Source organism: Ovis aries, chromosome 26 (genome assembly GCF_016772045.2).
Source record: "Ovis aries strain OAR_USU_Benz2616 breed Rambouillet chromosome 26, ARS-UI_Ramb_v3.0, whole genome shotgun sequence".
Taxonomy (NCBI): domain Eukaryota; kingdom Metazoa; phylum Chordata; class Mammalia; order Artiodactyla; family Bovidae; genus Ovis; species Ovis aries.
This window is the reverse complement of record NC_056079.1, coordinates 13,123,604-13,143,283: the sequence shown is the minus strand read 5'-3', so window position 1 is coordinate 13,143,283 and position 19,680 is coordinate 13,123,604. Positions and strand designations below refer to the sequence as shown.

General features: G+C 44.5%; 1 long non-coding RNA gene across 1 annotated transcript in view; it reads left to right on the top strand.

Annotated features, from left to right (window-relative positions):
• The window catches only part of LOC105605137 (uncharacterized), a 46,172-nt gene extending 33,052 nt beyond the window's left edge, over positions 1-13,120 (top strand). The window contains exons 5-8 of the long non-coding RNA XR_009598608.1: positions 3,504-3,677; positions 4,345-4,431; positions 4,807-5,018; positions 11,083-13,120. This is a non-coding gene — a long non-coding RNA (uncharacterized LOC105605137). The remainder of the gene's footprint in view (positions 1-3,503; positions 3,678-4,344; positions 4,432-4,806; positions 5,019-11,082) is intronic.
• Positions 13,121-19,680: the final 6,560 nt, after the last annotated feature.

Sequence of the window (19,680 nt, the reverse complement as noted above, 5' to 3'; positions counted from 1 at the left end):
GCTGGGGTGGGGCTGAGTTGCTTTGTTTAGCCAACAGTCATATCTCAACTATTTTCAATCCCATGGACTGCAGCACACCAGGGCTCCCTGTCCCTCACTGTCTCCCAGAGTTTGCTCAAACACATGTCCATCGAGTCGGTGATGCCATCCATCTCATCCTCTGTCATCCCCTTCTCCTCCTGCCTTCAACCTTTCCCAGCATCAGAGTCTTTTCCAATGAGTCGGCTCTTAGCATCAAGTGGCCAGGATATTGGAGCTTCAGCTTCAGCATCAGTCCTTCCAATGATTTCCTTTAGGATTGACTGGTTTGATCTCCTGGCCATCCCTTGGACTCTCAAGAGTCTTCTCCTGCATCACAGTTCTCTGGAATTTCCACCGTCCTCTGCTTGCAGGCCAGGCTGGTACTGGGACCCTAGAAAGCCCTTAGACCTTTGTCTGCTTGTGCTTCTGTTAAGGCTGGGGTTGGGGGGTGAGGAGGGTAGGTAAATTATTTCCTTCCTTTCTCACTGGTTCCATCCAGGATCAGCTGAGTTCTATGTCTAGAAGAACTTCTTCACCCTGACTCTCTCTCTCTCCTTTTCTGCATCTCTGCCTTCCTGTTGGCGTTCATCCCACCAGACTTTTCTGAGTGGTCAAGGGCATGGAGAATTGGGTTTTGCCTTGGGGGTCTTGGGAAGCTGCTAGTACTCTGGATTAGAAGGATTAAATATTTCAGATACCTCTGGCTGGAGCATCTATAAGACAGATCCCTCTCTCTCTTGCTGAGATTGATAGCCTGCCATGTTTGACTCTGGGATCAATCTCACTTTTCTGAAACTTGTCCCTGGTCTCCTTCTTCATATCAGCCTCTCACGGGCAGTCAGACTGGCAACGTGTCAAACGAAGCTCGGGGCCAGGAACTTCACCATCTGTAATGGTAAGCGGGAAGGCAGAGAGGTTGGCAGAGATTCCTGGAACCCTTCAAGAGACTCAGAGCCTCAAGATCTACACAGTTTACTTCTGTAAACCCTCTCCAGGGAAGTGACTGTCCAGACAGCGTGTTTTAGTCCATTGCCCAGTAATACACAAAAGGCTGACGGACCATAGTCACTACCTGCAGGCATACTGAGAGTGCACGCCCAGGGGCATGGGTGGTACTCAGCTTCCCATCGTTACCTGGACAACAGCCTCTACCCCGTCTCTCACCTATCTCAGGAACACAAATGTGACAGTTGGCCCCTAGTGGGGTCATCTTTGTGACACTGGAGTCCCCTACAACTATTGCAAATGGTTTAGAGTGCGTATGAGAGATCACCAGTGTCACCAGGGTGTTCCCCACGCCAGGGCACCCTACCTCAACGTGAAAACATCGTCCATCCAGAGCACCTGGTTTCCAGCAGAGGTGATGCAGGTGCCATTCCTGTTCTCTTGGATGACCAACAAGGTCAGTACTCCAGGGCGAAGGGGGTCCTTGCACGAGGTCAGGCTGCAGCAGATGCGGCTGAGTCTGCTCTGTAATCATGACACTAGCTGGTTGATTCCCCTAAAAAGTGTTTCCACCACTCACCCTGAGTCGACCTTGCCTATATGCTGAGATGCTGAGAGGTTAACAGACGGAAGATTCAGGGTTTTTGCTTGTTTTTAAGAAATGCGTGTGTGTTGCTCAGTCGTGTCCGGCTCTCTGCAGCCCCATGGACTGTAGCCCACCAGGCTCCTTTGTCCATGGGGTTCTCCAGGGAGGAATACTGGAGTGGGTGGGTTGCCATTTCCTTCTCCATTTAAGAAATGAGGGAAGGGAAAATTGGAGATGAAATAAGGGAGAACTAAGGAGCAAAGTACTTGAGAAGGAATCACTTTTCAAGCAGGGATGAGATCCGGAAAACACGGGAAGGATCGCCCTTGACAGGAAAGGAAGCTGTTTGCTCAGCTGCCAAAGGAAGGGAAGAATGGGCAACGGCGCTGCTGCTGCTGCTCAGTCACTTCAGTCGTGTCCGACTCTGTGCGACCCCATAGACGGCAGCCCATCAGGCTCCCCCGTCCCTGGGAATCTCCAGGCAAGCACGCTGGAGTGGGTTGCCATTTCCTTCTCCAATGCCTGAAAGTGAAGAGAGAGAGTGAAGTCGTTCAGTTGTGTCCGAATCTTAGCGACCCCTTGAACTGCCCCCCACCAGGCTCCTCCGTCCATGGGATTTTCCAGGCAAGAGTACTGGAGTGGGGTGCCATTGCCTTCTCCAGACAACGGCACAGGGGAAGGTAAATTTGTGAAGCAGACAGTGTGGAGGTCTTTCTTTCTCAATCAAGTAAAAGGTAAAGGATCAGTGATGGAAGATGTAAGGAAGGCACCAGGTTAGGCAGAAGGTTTGAGAGGAGAGAAGAGACAGTTCTGCTGGAGACGAGGACAGTAATCTTACCAGCAGACAAGCATCGGCACACCCCACATCTGGGGTGTGGGACAGAGAAGTTCACAGTAAAAAGTGCAGCTGTTAGTCACTCATTCAGGTCTCACTCTTTGTGACCCTGTGGACTGTAGCCCACCAGGCTTCTCTGTCCATGGAATTCTCCAAGCAACAATACTCTGGAGGGTAGCCATTCTCTTCTGCAGGGGATCTTCCCGACCCAGGGATTGAACCCACGTCTTCTGCATGGCAGACAGGCTCTTTACTGTCTGAGCCACCAGGGAAGCCCAGTGAAGTTCAATGTGAAGCCCATTTGCCCAGTGACTGCTAGGGGCAGGTGTGGGTCTGTTCAGGCAGGTGTGATGGAGGGAAAGACAGGCAAGGTGATTAAAGGCCAAGCTGTGGAGTCTCATCTGGAGAATAAATATGAAAAAAGGAAATCAACGTTGAAATGTTTGCTGGCTTTGCCATCTACTAGCTGTGCAATCTTGGCCAAGATTCTTAAATCTCTGACTCAATTTCCACATTTTAAAAATGGAGTTAGAGCGGTTTTTGTTTCCAAGAAGCCAAAATTGTTTAGAATTTGCTTCCTATTTTGCACCAGCCTTTAAACACTTTTTGTGAAGAAATTTTGCACAGTAGTTTAAATCTTTTGTTAACACTCCTCTGGAATTTTTCAGGGGGTAAAAGTAACATCAGTGGAGGGTATTATTTTAAATAAATTTTAATTGAGTTTGTTGCATTTTCAGTAAATTTTAAAACATTTTTAGGTTTTACAGAGATTTTAACCTTTAAACAACAGATCTTTAAAAAACAGGTAAATTACAAGTGAGTTTAACAAAGAAACATTTAAAATAGATCTGAATGTAAGAACTACAGAACTGTTTCAGAAATAAAACATACTACCTTGATGTGAAATTTAAAAAATAAAAAATAAAAAAAGTGGAGTTAATATTAATAGTAGAATGAATTAGGTTAGCAGTTAACAGGATTAAAAGAAACAGTTGTATACACAGCAACTTAACCGCAATGTCTGGCATACAGTAAGTACTCCAGAGAAAAGTTTTCTCTTTTCTTTAAGATATGATGAACATTTCTCAACTAGTACATATTTTTTTTCAAATATAGGGTTCTTTCTGCTTGGTTCGTATTCTTTATATCTGTGAACTCAGTATCCATCCCTTTTTGATGATGGTGCAATGTGGAAACCAGGACAGTATAGCACAGCAGCAGGCTCCAGAGTCAAACAAAATGCTTGGAATTGACTCCTAGCTTCATCACTTACCATCTGTGTGGACTTGGGTAAGTTACTCAACTTCTGCAGTCTCAGTTTCCTAATCTGTGAAATGGGTATAATTCCATCTGGGAAACGGGTATACTTCTATTTCTCCAGGAATGCTCAGCAAGTTTTAAGTGCTGCTGCTGACGGTGGTAGTGGTATTTCCAAACATTTAACGTGTTTCCAAACATTTAACACGTTTCCAGAGTATGTCGATTGCATTTCTGTTTTTATGATTTCTAGAAAGTGGGTTAACTGAAAGGGCAGAGCTTACGAGAAAGTGTAAATCTGACCTCTGGTTGGACCAATTCTTCAAAATTCTGAAAAGTGCAGGTATTGATAAAACTTGTGCAGTGACAACTAACATGTCATTTTTTTTTTAAGTAAAACTGTTGAGTGAAAGTAAAAGGCCAGCCACTCTAAGAGGTCATGCGATTTGATTATAAAGTATTGGACTCCACGACAGTCAGTCTTATTATTTTTGAGTTATAGCTAGAATGCTCACTCTCTTTTGGATATAGGAAGCTTTGGTGAGCCTAGTGACTATGTCACTGGATATTAGTTTATGATAAAAGTACACACACACCTATTAATATGTTCTGTCTGGCTTCAAGACTTGATACTAAAAATATGACTTAGCATATGGCATACTGGTTTTCATATAATCACTAAACTCATTATTTCCCCCAGATATCATCCTCTGTTTGATAACTCAACTACTGATGAATTCCATGCAATATTTGCTATTGTCGGAGAAGAATCCTGGTAGATTTTCAGGTATTATCTCAGTTGATGATATAGGTCTGAATTCAGAAATATAATTCAAATTCTTTCGAAGCTGTGTGAGATCTGTTTGCTTCATTTTCTGCTCCATGTGTGAAGCAATTAACCTTGGTTATATTAATATAATACTTTCCTGTACTAAAAGGAAAACTATTCCAACTTTTTTCAAGCAAACCACTGTGGTTGTTTTTTTTAATGTTAAAATCACAGGCCTAAGAATACCAAAACTGGAAGGTAGAACCTGGCCAAGAACAATCCAGCAAAAATACTGAAAATTGCTGTTTACTAGCCAAATGCTATTGCCAAATTAAAAAGAGGAATGTGGGTCATGACCCTTTCTCACCTTTCCTTTGATCGGTCTTTTGACAGAAGTACTGATGGAAAGGAGCCCCTGGTGGCTCAGACAGTAAAGAGTCTGCCCGCAATGCGGGAGACCTGGTTTTGATCCCTGTGTTGGGAAGATTCTTTGGAGAAGGAAATGGCAACCCTCTCCAGTATTCCTGCCTGGAGAGCCCCGTAGCCGTGGGGTCGCAGAGCCGGGCACGACTGAGCGACTCCGCTTTCACTTTCAGATGTTTCAGGTGAGTGGGATTGTATGGGATTCATCCTTCTGTGACTGGCTTATTTCACATAGCATAATGTCCCAGAAGCTCTGAATTTTTATTAAGTACTCTTCCATGTCTGATTTTTAAGAATTTTTTTTCCTAATGCACGGTCAGTTCAGTTCAGTTCAGTCGCTCAGTCGTGTCTGACTCTTTGAGACCCCATGAATCAAAGCATGCCAGGCCTCCCTGTCCATCACCAGCTCCCGGAGTTTACCCAAACTCATATCCATCAAGTTGGTGATGCCATCCAGCCATCTCATCCTCTGTCATCCCCTTCTCCTCCTGCCCTCAATCCCTCCCAGCATCAGGGTCTTTTCCAATGAGTCAACTCTTTGCATGAGGTGGCCAAAGTATTGGAGTTTCAGCTTCAGCATTAGTCCTTCCAGTGAACACCCAAGACTGATCACCTTTAGGATGGACTGGTTGGATCTTTTTGCAGTCGAAGGGACTCTCAAGAGTCTTCTCCAACACCACAGTTCAAAAGCATCAGTTCTTTGGTGCTCAGCTTTCTTCACAGTCCAACTCTCACATCCATACATGACCACAGGAAAAACCACAGCCTTGACTAGATGGACCTTAGTCGGCAAAGTAATGTCTCTGCTTTTGAATATGCTGTCTAAGTTGGTCATAACTTTCCTTCCAAGGAGTAAGTGTCTTTTAATTTCATGGCTGCAATCACCATCTGCAGTGATTTTAGAGCCCCCCAAAATAAAGTCTGACACTGTTTCCACTGTTTCCCCATCTATTTCCCATGAAGTGATGGGACCAGATGCCACGATCTTAGTTTTCTGAATGTTGAGATTTAAGCCAACTTTTTCACTTTCCTCTTTCACTTTCCTCAAGAGGCTTTGTAGTTCCTCTTCACTTTCTGCCATAAGGGTGGTGTCATCTGCATATCTGAGGTTATTGATATTTCTCCCGGCAATCTTGATTCCAGCTTGTGCTTCTTCCACCCCAGCATTTCTCATGATGTACTCTGCATAGAAGTTAAATAAGCAGGGTGACAATATACACCCTTGATGTACTCCTCTTCCTATTTGGAACCAGTCTGTTGTTCCATGTCCAGTTCTAACTGTTGCTTCCTGACCTGCATACAGGTTTCTCAAAAGGCAGGTCAGGTGATCTAGGATTCCCATCTCTTTCAGAATTTTCCAGTTTCTTGTGATCCACATAGTCAAAGGCTTTGGCATAGTGAATAAAGCAGAAATAGATGTTTTTCTGCAACTCTTGCTTTATCGATGATCCAGTGGATGTTGGCAATTTGATCTCTGGTTCCTCTGCCTTTTCTAAAACCAGCTTGAACATCTGGAAGTTCACGGTTCACATATTGCTGAAGCCTGGCTTGGAGAATTTTGAGCATTACTTTTACTAGCGTCTGAGGTGAGTGGAATTGTGTGGTAGTTTGGGCGTTCTTTGGCATTGCTTTTCTTTGGGATTGGAGTGAAAACTGACCTTTTCCAGTCCTGTGGCGCTGCTGAGTTTTCCAAATTTGCTGGCATATTGAGTGCAGTACTTTCACAGCATCATCTTTCAAGATTTGAAACAGCTAAACTGGAATTCTATCACCTCCACTATCTAAGGCCCACTTGACTTCACATTCCAGGATGTCTGGTTCTAGGTGAGTGATCACGCCATCATGATTATCTGGGATGTGAAGCTCTTTTTTGTACAGTTCTTCTGTGTATTCTTGCCACCTCTTCTTAATATCTTCTGCTTCTGTTAGGTTTATACCATTTCCATCCTTTATCAAGCTCATCTTTGCATGGAATGTTCCCTTGGTATCTCTAATTTTCTTGAAGAGATCTCTCGTCTTTCCCATTCTGTTGTTCTCCATTTCTTTGCATTGATTGCTAAGGAAGGCTTTCTTATATTTCCTTGCTATTCTTTGGAACTCTGCATTCAGACACTTATATCTTTCCTTTTCTCCTTTGCTTTTTGCTTCTCTTCTTTTCACAGCCATTTGTAAGGCCTCCTCAGACAGCCATTTTGCTTTTTTAAAAATTTTTTTTTAATTTTTACTTTATTTTACTTTACAATACTGTATTGGTTTTGCCATACATTGACTTGAATCCACCACGGGTGTCATTTTGCTTCTTTGCATTTCTTTTTCTTGGGGATGGTCTTGATCCCTGTCTCCTGTACAATGTCACAAACCTCTGTCCATAGTTCATCAGGCACTCTGTCTATCAGATCTAGTCCTTTAAATCTATTTCTCACTTCCACTGTATAATCATAAGAGATTTGATTTAGGTCATACCTGAATGGTCTATGGGTTTTCCCCATTTTCTTCAATTTAACTCTGAATTTGGCAATAAAGAGTTCATGTTCTGAGCCACAGTCAGCTCCCGGTCTTGTTTTTGCTGACTGTATAGAGCCTCTCCATCTTTGGCTGCAAAGAATATAATCAATCTGATTTTGGTGTTGACCATCTGGTGATATCCATGTGTAGAGTCTTCTCTTGTGTTGTTGGAAGAGGGTGTTTGCTATGACCAGTGCGTTGTCTTGGCAAAACTCTATTAGCCTTTGCCCTGCTTCATTCCGTACTCCAAGGCCAAATCTGTCTGTCACTCCAGGTGTTTCTTGACTTTCTACTTTTGCATTCCAGTCCCCTATAATGAAAAGGACATCTTTTTTTGGTGTTAGTTCTAAAAGGTCTTGTAGGTCTTCATAGAACCATTTAACTTCAGCTTCTTCAGCATTACTGGTTGGGCATAGGCTTGGATCGCCGTGATATTGAATGGTTTGCCTTGGAGACGAACAGAGATCATTCTGTCGTTTTTGAGATTGCATCCATGTACTGCATTTCAGACTCTTTTGATGACCATGATGGCTACTCCATTTCTTCTGAGGGATTCCTGCCCACAGTAGTAGATATTAATGGTCATCTGAGTTAAATTCACCCATTCCAGACCATTTTAGTTTGCTGATTCCTAGAATGTTGACATTCACTCTTGCCATCTCCTGTTTAACCACTTCCAATTTGCCTTGATTCGTGGACCTAACATTCCAGGTTCCTATGCAGTATTACTCTTTACAGCATCGGACCTTGCTTCTATCACCAGTCACATCCACAACTGGGTATTGTTTTTGCTTTGGCTCCATCCCTTCATTCTTTCTGGAGTTATTTCTCCACTGATCTCCAGTAGCATATTGGGCACCTACTGACCTGGGGAGTTCCTCTTTCAGTATCCTATCATTTTGCCTTTTCATACTGTTCATGGGGTTCTCAAGGCAAGAATACTGAAGTGGTTTGCCACCGAATGGCAAACCATCCTGACCCATGGTCAGGAAAGTATTATCTTGAATTTTCCTCCAAATCTGTGCCGATGTTGCAGTAGCCACTGGCCATGTGTGACGTGCATGCATGCTAGGTCGTTTCAGTCATGTCTGACTCTTGAGACCCTATGAACCCCACCAGGCTCCTCTGTCCTTGGCAAGAATACTGGAATGGGTTGCCATGCCCTCCTCCAAGGGATCTTCCCCACCCAGGGAACTAACCTGGATCTCTTTTATCTCCCGCATTGGCAGGCATGTTCTTTTCCCACTAACGCCACCTGGGAAGCCACTGGCCATTTACAGCTCAGCTGATAAAGAATCTGCCTGCAACGTGGGAGACCTGGGTTTGATCCCTGGGTTGGGAAGATCCCCTGGAGAAGGTAAAGGCTACCCAGTCCAGTATTCTGGCCTGGAGAATTCCATGGGCTGTATAAGCCATGGGGACGCAAAGAGTCAGACATAACTGAGTGACTTTCACTTTCACTTTTCAAACTTAAATTAACTAAAATTTAATTTAATTTAAAAGACAGTTTCTCAGTTGCACTAGCCACATTTCAGGGGCTCAATAAGCACACGTAACTAGTGGCTAATGTATTGGGCAGTGCAGAATTATAGAACATTCCACCATCATAGAAAGTTCTCTTGGACAGCACTGATCTCCAAGTTTTATTGTTTACTTTTCACATTTGGATCTGCAGTCCACCTGGAATTAATTTTTGTGTTCATGTTTGGTAGTGGTCAAGTTTTAATTTTGTCCATATGGGCCTCCAACTATTCTGGTACTATGGATTTCCACCCCACCCCCACCCCACCCCCTGCTCTGCAGTTGCTAACATGGTAATTTATAAAGTCTCCGTTCATAAGTGAGCTTGTTTATGGATTCTCTTTTCTGTTCCAGTAACACATTTCTCTACCCTTGTGCTGATAAAGTGTGATTGTCTTACTTATTTACGTATGATTTTAAACCTGAAAAGACCAAGTCTACATTTCTTTTGCTAGACAACATTATAGCCCAAAGTAAAAGTTAAATCTAAACTCTAGAAAAGATAAGAAATTTTTGTGTGTATGTGCCTGGGTATTGTGACTTGAAATTCTTCAGACTACAAGTGAGTTAATGCCTGACATGCTTCTTTTTTTTTTTTTGTCTGCTCTGGATCTTAGTTGCAGCGTGAGAACTTAGTTGTGGCTTGTGGGCTGTATTTCCCTGACCTGAAATTGAACCAGGGCTTTCTGCATTGGGAGCTCAGAGGCTTAGCTCCTGGGCTACCAGGGAAGACCCGCCTGACACTTTTGAAAGTAGGAGGCCTGGGCTTCTGGGAGGGCTATCTCCTAGCAGCCCCTCTTGTCATGTGTATTGCCCTCCAGCTAAAGGTGATTGTATAGACACATGCAAATTTTAAAATGTGTTTTGATGATTTCCTCATATGCTCCTTCTATGATACCAAGTCTTTTGAATTCAAGGGCTGTGCCTTCCACCTGATTTAGAAATCTCCACAACGTCTTGGTCTTCCAGGAAGGGCGCTGTGCGTCACTCTTAATGCTTAATTGCCTACCTTCAATGCTTGTTTTCTTTTCCCCTGTCTTTGTCTTGGCTCTTTCTGGAGAAGTTCTCTTTTGAATTTTCTCTTTCGTAACAAACAAAAACCAAATCTACTCCGATGCTGAAAGCAGGAGCGGGAGGAGGTCTGATGTACTAGAAATGAAGGCCCAGCTTGTGACGCACAATTCAGCCGGGACCACAGTCAGGCTGGCTTGACTGCCGATGCCACCACTTACAGAATTGTGGACTGAGATTCAGTTTTCTTATCGCAGGACTCAGCAAACTCTGGCTGGTGGCCACTACAGCCCACTGTTTTTGTACGGCTTTGTTACCTATTTTTGTATGGCTCATGAGACAGGAATGGTTTTTACATCGTTAAATGGCTGAAACCAAACCAGAAGAAGAACAGTATTTGGAGACACATTTCAGTGCCCACAAATAAAGTTTTTTTGGGATACAGCCTCTCCCATTTGTTTGTCTATCGTCCTTGACTGTATTCACGCTGTAACTGCAGAGTCCAGTGGATACACAGAGGTGACAGAGGCCAGGTGGCCCTCAAAGCCTGAAATATATACTCACTGGTCCTTTCTAGGAAAAGTTTGTCAACCTCCACCTTATCTCTGGAAAAAAGAAAAATCCAGACAGTGATTCCTCCATCAGAGGAGTCTTTGTGAGGATTAAACAAAGATGCTAGTGGTAAGGAATCCACCTGCCGATGCAAGAGACACAGGAGACTTGGGTTTGATCCTTGGGTTGGGAAGATCCCCTGGAGGAGGAAATGCAATACGCTCCAGTACTCTTGCCTGGGAAATTCCACGGGCAGAGGAACCTGGCAGGCTACAGTCCATGGGGTCGCAAAGAGTCAGACACAACGGAACAACTGAGCATGCACACAGAGATAAAATATGGGACTGTGCTTGGAATATACAGGTGCTGAGAAACGATTTTCTTTCAGCCAAGCCTGACGCCTAACCTCTTCGCATTCCCTAAAACAGTGACTTACGCTTACGAAGCAGAGCGCAATGACTCTGGCTTATGAAGCAGAGCAGAGAGCACTGGCCCAGTCAGATAAATGGACAAGCTCAATGTACTTTGTATTCTGTTTCGACATAGCTTTCACTAATGAGCCCCCTACAAGTGCTTCCCCCTATGAATTTGATAAGCCTCTAGCACACAGTATAGAAATTACACTGCTGAGCGTAATGATTTATCGGTGTTTTACAGGTAGCAACACAGTGGTTGGAAATGGCAAGTTTGCTCATAAAAGGTTCCCACAGACCCAGGATAGAGGAGCCTGGGGGGCTACAGTCCATGGGGTCGCAAAGAGTCGGATGCGCCTGAGCGGCTAACACTCCAGACCCAGGAGATGCAGACTGCATTAGAGAGCGTCTCCACCCTGCTGGTCCCAAGACCTCTCCCTAGTTCTCAATCATCCCCCGAAGTGCTTTCCAAGTGTCAGATAATTTTCTGTTCCTCTGGCCACTAGAGAGCACTTTGAGACTAACAAACCTGGGCCTGAGCACCCAGGCCTCCGTTTGAACCCTGCTCGCCTGCGATCGCGGGGTGTGTGGTTGCTCACTGCGCCATCTAGCTACCAGCGGCGGCTTCCAAATGGCTATCCAGGCTGATGGATGCGTGGTGTGAAGTTTAGTGACCTGTGGTAGTGATAATGAAGTATTCTGAAGTCCAGATCACATTTGATTCTGTCACTGTGGTTTTCTGCTTCTGGTGACATCACCTCATTTGGACTGCTTTACAGAGTATTTTCTAAGGCAAGTGTTTAGCCAGGGTCCCGGTTTCCTTACGGCTCCTTCTCTTTTCTGTCGGGTTGAATTTCTCTCAAAGAGAAAATACCGCTTGATATTGATTCCAGTGCACGAGATAATTTCAGGTTCTCACTCTGCAGTCCATCCAGAGCCCTGCTTAAAATCTCGAAGAGGTTTTCCAAGGCTAAGATGCGCAGTTCAAAAGAACAGTTCTTAAATGGGTTTAAAAGACCCTTGGCTACATTTTCTGATGTTTCATCAGCAGTTTGCACTGATACAGTTTCTATTGTTATTACAACTGAACCATATCACAGGGAGTTGTACCAGCAAGACCATCAAGTTTTCTCAAAAGCTATAAAGCTTTGATGTTTTCTGGCCTATTTCTTACTGTGCTCTTAAAAATGTTTAGCTTCTGCTGAGCCAAATGTGTACCTCTAAAGGCATACGCGGTGAAAAAACTCTTCAAGCATCTCGGTTACTGCTGCAATCTCTGTATATACAGCAGGAGGATGTGATTCTGTTTGGATGAAGCAGGCGGGGGAAGAGCTTTGTCGTGTGCATTGTGAATGAATAATGCCAACCATCAACTGGGCTTCAGCCCATCAGCGTGGGGGTCTGGCTGGTAACATAGAAAAATCCACTTTCCTGACCACTGCTTATGAGCATTTCCCAAAGCCATTCCATCCTGTATTATGGTTTGCATCAAAGAGAAATCAAAGCCATCGGCTCTGGCCCTGATTGCTAAACTGATCGAGGCGTTTATGGGGATGGTTTGCGGGGGATTCCTTTGATGTTTTCAGAAATCCCAAATAATTTCTCCGTCTTTTGAAGGACACTTGACTTTCAAGTAGAGAATATGTCTGCATGTGAAATGTTGGTTCTGTCTAGTACTAACCGGCTTAATGTGCCACTGAAATCAGTGATAGAATTTGCCCCCATTTTTAGAAAATCAAGTTCTTTCCTCTGTCCCAGAGCCTGGCGTACTGCATCTGGCTGGAACAGTGGCAGGCTGTTACAAACAAAACGAATTGCTTCATAGTGAAATTACACTCTAAAATGTAAACTTGCTATCTCACCTTTTGCCAGCACATAGCATTTGTGATGTTGCGTGAGAATAGCAAGGGAGCGAATAGGCTATTAACAAAGACTTTCAAGAAAGGGAATTCCTCTGGGTCTCACAGGGAGACATGCATACAAAAACATAAAGGAGTGGAAGGCAAAGATAACGAGTTTACATTGGGGGTCTCTGCATTATTGTGGAGATATTGTTGGTTTCCAGCAGCCAGACTTAGTTTTTTAAGCTATCAGCCTCCAAGCCAGATCCAGGCATCTTCTCCAATCCGCGAGGATGTGCTCCCTGCCTGCTCTTATTTATGTATTTCATACGATGCTTTTTGTATAGGTGCAAAGATAGTGGGACTCTATCTAAAAAAGCAATGTTATCCCTGGGATTTCAACAAGGCTTGAATTAAATAGAACAAAGCGGAAAGACCTTGTATATGTGTGTTGTATACTTATTTGTTTGAAAGTCCATGGTTTCGGAGGGAGGGGGCTGTGAATATGTTAGGGACATAGTAACAGTTAATATTCAGTGAATACAAGAAGAGGGCATGCAGTCTTCCTTATCTGGGCTTAAGCACAGGTCTAGTGGCTCAGATTGGAAAGAATCTGCCTGCAATGCTGGAGACCCAGGTTCGATCCTTGGGTCGGGAAGATCCCCTGGAGAAGGGAGTGGCAACCCACTCCAGTATTCTTGCTTGGAGAATCCCATGGACAGAGGAGCCTGGCTGTCTACAGTCCATAGGGTCACACAGAGTCTGACACGACTGAGCAACTCACGCAGAAACACAAGACGATTCCCTGAGATGGGATCTTGTCCCCAGGTTGTGAATGGCTACAGTTTGGGCAACTTCTGGTACTGATGGTTGAGATGTGTGTGATCCTTATTATGTCGCAGGCTCTCATCCTTTGCATCTGGTGTATTTTGCCCTCCTTCCGAAAAAGGAACTGGGTTATAAACAGAATATTGTATCTACTGGCAGTGATGACAAAGAGAGCAGGGGTAACTCTGTCTATAAACTACTTCCCGGGTGGGCAGAAAAGGCTATTTTTCTGTAGAAGACACACACCAAATCGTGTTCTACTCTGGACAGCTCACGCAAATTGTTTTTTTCTTCCCCCCTAGCCATGCTGTGCGGAATGTGGGATCTTAGTTTCCCTGACCGGGGATCAAACCTGTGCTTCCTGAGTTAGGATGTGTAGCCGTTACCCTTGGACCGCTGGGGAAGTCCCCTGGACACCTTTTTGATCATCACCTTACATTGCAACCTAACCATTGAAAGTTGGTTACCCATCATGTGGTTTTACCTTCTCTCAGGCGCCGAGTTGGGAGAAACTGATTCCGCTTTCTCTATGCTCCTGGAAGGCTGAGCAGAGTGCCTTCCTTCGAGGCTCTAAATGAAGAGCTGTGTGCTTTTGTTCATAGGCTCTAACACTGGGGACGGGCCTTGTGACGCCTGGAGGAAATCTCACCAGGTCAGCTGGGTGAATGGGAGCAAGCCAAGTCATCTTTCTGGGCCTCTATTTCCTCATCTGTAAAGAGAAGGGGCTGGACTCGGTGATTGTTGAGGTCACTTTCAGCTTTGTAAATTCTGTGCTTTTCAAAAAAAAAAAAAAAAAACTTGGATCCTGAAAGAAGAGCATCTTCTTGAATTTGTGGACAAAAGAGCCCAGGTTGTATTTGTGCTTGATCTGCCTGCACATCCTGACTTCCTGCTCTAATGAATCCGAGTTTCTTCTTCAGTGACAGGGCTCGGCTCCAGGACCCCTTGGTGTGATTCTAACACTGCTGAGATATTGATTTTTCTAGCAGGCTAGTGGTTACTGTAACCACCAAACTATTAAATCTCTCCTGTTCTCATAAGGATGATTTCACGAGGATCCTTCCACTCCTTTCGGTGGATATTTAACTCAACCCAGGGCTAATTCGAAGATAGCATGATTAGCAGAGTGTCTCGGAATGCTCCGTGGCTGGCACTGGGCATCATCTCTGGGTTGTCAGTCACAAGCTGCAACAGACAGAGGCTGATCCCAAAGGGGCGTGACCTTGTCATTGCCACGTTGTTCTCCATCACCTCCTGCATCCAAGCTTAGAATTTCTTACTGTGAACAGTGTCAGTAGCGACTCAGACAGGAGAGGCTTCCTGCTCTATTTTGCTGGTTCATGCCTGTAGAAGCTGACTTTTCACCTCATGGCCTTGACTGTTGCTGTCATTAGCAAGACCACAGATGTTACCCTCACTACACACACACGGAGGGAGCTGCAATGGGCTGTTCTGGTGGCTCAGAGGTAAACAATCCCCCACCAATGCGGGAGACTCGAGTTTGCTCCCTGGGTGGGGAAGATCCCCTGGAGAAGGAAATGGCAACCCACTCCAGTATTCTTGCCTGGGAAACCCCATGGACAGAGGAGCCTGGTGGGCTACAGTCCTTGGGATGCCAAAGAGTGAGACGAGAATTAGCGACTGAAGAACAGGTGAACTGCAGTACTAAAACATTAGTTTGATTCTTGCTTTCATTTTAGACGTTTACCCCTAGTGAGCGATCTGGTGAGCTGATGGAAGGCACAACACTCCAAGCAGATTATGATAGCCATTAACTTCCCAGTACAGTTTAACAGGGCCTCTCATTTATGCTGATTCCTGGGCACTCACCTTGTTACATCAGTTAAAAACACACTACAAAATGAGTGGTGACTTTGATGTCAGTAAAGATTTCTGCATCCAGAACTGTAATACCTTGTTGATTACCTTTCCATGATGACCCCAGAGCTGAGGGGATCATTTAATGAGGTCATTAATATTTTTCCCAAACCAGCAATCTGCTAAATTCTCTTTTGGTAGGCAGGCACGTCTGCAGAACTAACATAAGTGACTGTTTCACATGAAGCATTATCTTTTCTTGTACAACATTGAAAGCCTGCGTGCTGCTCGACAAATTTGAATTTTATAAAAGTAAGGATGACTGGCACTTGGTAACTTACACAGAAATATAAAGTGGTACCAGAAAATTGCCCGTTTCTTTTAGATTTACATTTTCTATATATTTTTTTCTTTTAAGAAGTGATAAGACATGTAATTTCCATCAACTTCAACCAGTTATGTGTGAAAGAGGCTGCAAGTGCAGCTCTGTGAAGGAAAAGCAAGTCGTGGGGAGAACTGATATGCTACAGACAGCCTCCCAGCTGCCTGCAGCTCTGGCCCTGGAGATGGCTGGTTACTTAAAGGCCAAGACTCGGATCCTAAGACTAAGATACTTCAAGTCTTGAAAACAACTCAACGCCCCCTTGGCTCCTCAGCCACTTGCTCCAGGGTCTTACTTATTAATGTCTTTCCAGGTCCATCAAGCACAAGGAGAAAAAGGAAGCAGATAGAGGCGTATAATAAGAGTTTACAGAGGAAGACTTCCCCTTCTTTCTTTAAGCTACTAAATCTTCCTGTGCTCCCAGGGTTGCGACAAAACCCTCCTCATTTCCTTCCTTTCCTTTTAAAATATTTATTTATGTAGGCTGCTCCGGGTCTTAGTGGCAACACGTGGGATCTTTAGTTGCAGCATGCGAATTCTGACTCGAGGCATGTGGGGTCTAGTTCCCTGACCAGCAATTGAACTTGGGGCCCCTGTGTTGGGATCTTGGAGTCTTAGTCGCTGGACCTCCTGGATAGTCTCAAGGAATACTTCTCTTGACACATGGGATGGATGCGCCGAAAAGTTTGGCATAAAACAATTATTGCCTATTAATTCCTTTATTTAGGCTTCCCTGGTGGTTCAGTGGGCGTCCCTGGTAGCTCAGCTGGCAAAGAAACAGCCTGCAAAGCAGGAGACCCGGTTTGATTCCTGGGTTGGGAAGATCTGGAGAAGGGAAGGGATAGGCTACCCACTCCAGTATTCTTGGGCTTCCCTGGTGGCTCAGGTGGTAAAGAATCCACCTGCAATGTGGGAGACCTGGGTTCAATCCCTGGGTTGAGAAGATCCCCTGGAGAAGGGAACAGCTACCCACTCTGGCTCAGTGGCAAAGAATCTGCCTGCCAGTACAGGAGACATGGGTTTGATCCCTGGGTCGGAAAGATCCTTTGGAAAAGGAAATGGCAACCCACTCCAGTATTCTTGCCTGGTGAATCCCATGGACAGAGGAGCCTGGCTACTGTCCAGGGGGTCGCAAAGAATCAGACATGACTAAGTGACCAAACAAAACAACAAAATTCCTTTATTTAGTCCACAAACATTTATTGATACACAATAGCAAAGCACCCAGCTTTGTGCACATGACAAGTTAACACTTCTTCACTGATCTTTGTTATCATTCTGAAGCTCTGTCATGATAAAAATAATTGGGGACCTCAACTCATAAACCCACATCTTGTTTAGGAATCTTGAAGTCAGTTTGCAGTCTGGCTGCCTTTCATTAACCAAGAACAACCGACTTCCTGCTCTAACACATGTATACAAATGTATATATTGACAAGAGCATATACTTAATTTTAATTTCCTATAATTTACATTGACTTCTCTTCTGGTCCACGCATCCCCTTACTTGAGGGTTAAACAGCTCTCTCTAGTGGTCCTTTGTGTCTAAGGGTTGTGGTTGAGCTATGGAAAGAAGTTTTTGGTCCTGACAATGACTGGATAAAGAACAAAAATATTCCGATGGGCATGTTACCTAATAATAGCATTTGTTGCATTAACTGAGCCAGCAACGAGAGTCATTTATTTAGTATTTATTTTGGGGGGTGGCGGGTAAGCTCTGTGAAGGCAAGAATGGGTTTATCTTGTTTGTCATTGAGAGTCACAGCACTTAATGCATGGGCTTCCCCTGTGGCTCAGCTGGTAAAGAATCTGCCTGCAATACAGGAGACCCTGGTTTGATTCCTGGGTTGGGAAGATCCCCTGGAGAAGGGATGGGCTACCCACTCCAATATTCTTGGGCTTTCCCGGTGGCTCAGCTGGTAAAGAATCTGCCTGCAATGCGGGAGACTTGGGTTTGATCCCTGGGTTGGGAAAGTTCCCTGGAGAAGGGGAACAGCTATCCACTCCAGCATTCTGGCCTGGAGAATTCCATGGACTGTAGAGTCCAGGGGGTTGCAAAGAGTCGGACATGACTGAGTGACTTTCACTTCACCTAATGCATAGAGAATTACTTAAAAATGATCAAATGCATGAATGTTGATTTTACAGATGAGGAAACAAAAGACTCTCGAAGATCACATGGTAAGAAGTGGAATTGGAGGTCACAGTCTCGTTAGACGCCAAGGCAGGTGCCCTTTTCCCATGACAAACTTGATGCCCCTGGATCGGTGACTTTTCTCACTTCCTGCCTCTGTTTCTGGGTTGCGAATCACCTCCTTTTCTGGGTAGCTGAGAAGTGGTGAGCAGTGTCTTGATAGAGCCGACATCTATGAATGCCATCAAAGCCCCATCTGAGGCTGCCTTTTAACCTGGATCCACCACCTTCAAGGTACTGAAATATATTCCGGATTGTGCTACAGATCAGACATAGATAACCCACAGGCCTGTAAATAGAGGCACCAAGCCAAAGCCCGTGGCCATAATCCTTCAAACAGCTGATTGTGTTCACCGCGTGTGAAACCTCCTCACACTTGATGTGGCTGAAAATAGTGAGCCCCTGTGTCTGCGGTGGGTGGAGGAAGATCTTCAATTATAAACCAAAATGCAAGGTATTAACAGGAGACCTCTAACACCTACAGTCACACTTGGAGTTACAGGGTGTTAATGAGCAAGATAACCAAGGAAGGCATTTTTTCTCCCTCCTGGGCTGCCTGGGTTCACTGTGTGTGTAGAATAATTGAAACCTCAGGTTGTGAAACCATGAATCAGGAGGGTTTCCTGTATTATGAATGATGTCATCTAATAAGATGAGAGACTTTCAGTGAAATGCAGGAACACTGAGGGTAATGTGTTTGCAGCAAGCAGGATCCTGAATTTATTGCAGAGGGGACTGTGAGAGTTGACCAAAATGGAGAATGATGAGAAGTAACTAAATTATGTATGACAGTCTTTACAGAGCAGAGGAAGGAAGAACGCTTAATGATGTTGTGGTTGAAAGACCAGCAGCAATGGGTGATGTATAGGTTGGAGGTTGGTAAGAAGAGAAATGGATCTATGAAGATGCAAAGACTGTAGATGAGGGTGACATGGACCAAGCAGTGGATTTGGGAGAGGGGAGGGGAACCAGGGGCTCAGCATATAATATATTTTAGTTGCAACAAGACAGCCAAGTAAAGTTAACTTGACATTAAAAATCATCATCTTAATCTATGTAGCTCTTTCCAGACTGAGTCTTATAAAAAAAAAAATCTATAGTTAACGATGAAGTATTTTCCCCCTTCGCTTTCCCGGCATTCACTGAACGCAGTACATAATTTAATTATTGAATCTACAGGCTGGACCATGGAGATGAAGAATGATGTGTCTGCTGTAGTGAGAAATTAGATAGAACCAACTGTTTATTCTCATCATTCTTCCTCTGTGAGGCTAAATTAATATAGTTAACACGCTTTTGTTTGGATTAGAGGCTCAGATCTGGGAGGTGCTGATCAGAACTCATGATTACTACACTAGCTGTTATTTATGGAGTGCTGACAGTATCCTCAAGCCCCATATGTGAGACAGAAAGGGGTTCCTTTGTCATTCTCTGTTGTGGAACCAGTGTTCCACCAGACTTAGGGGCTAGATGTCTGAATAGAATACCAAAGTTAAAATCAGATTTAGTGCCTTGGAGCATATGACTCAGAAATGTCACCCAAGGGCTTTCCTATTGACCTGTACTGTGTGTTGCTGATCTTTTTAACAATTGTAACAAAATATGCACAATTTTATAGCCAGCAAACCTTTCATGGGGAATACCAGGAGGGGGTGTGCACAGGGCTGGGGGCCGGCAAGGGGTAGCAGGCTAGTTCAGCACACGTGTCAGGCCCTTCCGCAGAATCTGAGTAGGAACTGGAAGCTGGCCAAGCAAAGCGCCTATGCAAATACAGCTTCG